General features: G+C 35.9%; 1 protein-coding gene across 4 annotated transcripts in view; it reads right to left on the bottom strand.

The window, feature by feature from the left end:
• Window positions 1-1,789, bottom strand: part of STIL (SCL/TAL1 interrupting locus) — a 43,445-nt gene that overhangs the window by 39,396 nt on the left and 2,260 nt on the right. The window lies entirely within an intron of this gene.

The following is a 1,789-nucleotide window of genomic DNA, read 5'->3' as shown; positions in this document are numbered from 1 at the left end:
AGTTACAGTGAGTAACTACCCGCCTGGCACTTAGTTAGGGGGTTTTATTCCCTCCCTAACTTCAGGGAAAAATCCCTACCTGGGGAAACAACCTTTCTCAGAGAGGTGACCTTGGTTAAAACACATAGTGCCAAGAAGGTGAGCAAACATATTAAGAACAGTATGCCATATATGTCAGGTCCCTTGAAACAGCAAGGATGGACCGGCTCCCGGCACCCTTCCTCTCTGAAATCAATAAAAATATATTAAAAAGAAAAGAAAAAAGTCTGAAGACTGCCCTGGCTGGGTGGTTCAGTTGGTTGGAGCAACTGAACCCACGCCAAAAAGTTGTGGGTTTGATTCCCTGTCAGGGCACATCATGTTTCCCACTTCCTCTAAAATCAATATTTCCTCCCGAGAGGATTTTTTAAAAAGTCTGGAGGTCAACTGTTTACGTCTGAAACCTAGCTTCAAAATTTGCTAGCTGTGTGAACTTCATCAAGTTATTTAATGTCTGTGTGCCTCAGTTTCCTCACCTGTTAAACAGCATAACATCAGGATTCTAGAAAAATTCCTGGCTTATTATAAATATTAATATTAGGTATTTCTTTTTGCTCTCAGTAGTCCATAGTACCTTTGAAGCCCAATCTACACTACTTCAGGTTTACTTCATCGTAGTATAGAGGAAGTCACATCAGGTTTAAATCCTGGCTATACCACTTACCAATTGTATAACTTTAGCTTGGTTAACCTCTCTAGGCTATAGTTTCCTCATTTAAGAAAAAAAAAGAGGAAGATAATAATAGTATTTACAATTCATACGTTTCTTGTGAAAAGTAATAAAGAATAATGCACACTAAGCACTGGCATAGCAAGATTTTAATAAATGTTGTTAGTCTTTTGCTTAATCTAAGGTACACTTAGACTTTGGAAGCAGGGGAGACAAAAACACCCTTAAATTGGATGCAAAATTTTGCATGTATGTATATAAGAACTTTTTCTCATGAAGTGAAATTCATGGCTACCAGCTATTTAAAGCAGTTTGTAACTTCATAATAATTCAAAATTACTGTCCTAAAATCCATAAATTACTGAAAACCAGAGGTTTTACTAAACCAATCAACCAACAGAAAACTAGAGTTGAATATTATTTTTAAAAATACACACAAAAATACTAGAATTGAATATGCCAGGAATAATCAATTTAAAACACATATATATACTATTTTACCAAGAATATAAGGAATAAATTTGACCCAAAAATAAGTTAGCAAAGAGAACTGTGGACAAATTTTCAAAGAATAAGAGATGGCAGTACAACAGAAGGGCCAAAAATAAGCGAAAGACATATGATAGCCTCTTTGGGTCAAGTTTCCATTGTCTTCATCAAGAACATCTGGCATAAAGAAAGGCAATACAGAGACTAAAGGTGGCTCATGGATGCAATTCTAGTTTAGAAGAAAAAAAATTCACTTGTCAGCACTAATTGTTCTTCCCTAAGGGAAAAAAAGAACAATAAATGATCCAAAGAAGCAAATAACACAGTCAATTTGCATGGTCCCCTTAGTACTGACAGATTGAGAAAACTGGAGACAGGTGGCAAGCTCCTCCTTCCTACTCCACATGAGCAGAAAAAGGCTTAGGGACATTTAAGGAAACTAGGTATCTCCAATGTGAAAAATTTCCCAAGGAATTAGGGTTTAGATCCACTTTCCCACTTGTCTAGGATATAAATAAATTTTTAGCCTTAAGAGTTTAGGTACTATTTTCTATCAGTAAAATGATCCTCTGTGAAACTAATAAGGGAAAG

Source organism: Myotis davidii, unplaced genomic scaffold (genome assembly GCF_000327345.1).
Source record: "Myotis davidii unplaced genomic scaffold, ASM32734v1 scaffold371, whole genome shotgun sequence".
Classification (NCBI taxonomy): domain Eukaryota; kingdom Metazoa; phylum Chordata; class Mammalia; order Chiroptera; family Vespertilionidae; genus Myotis; species Myotis davidii.
This window is presented reverse-complemented; position numbering and strand designations above follow the sequence as displayed.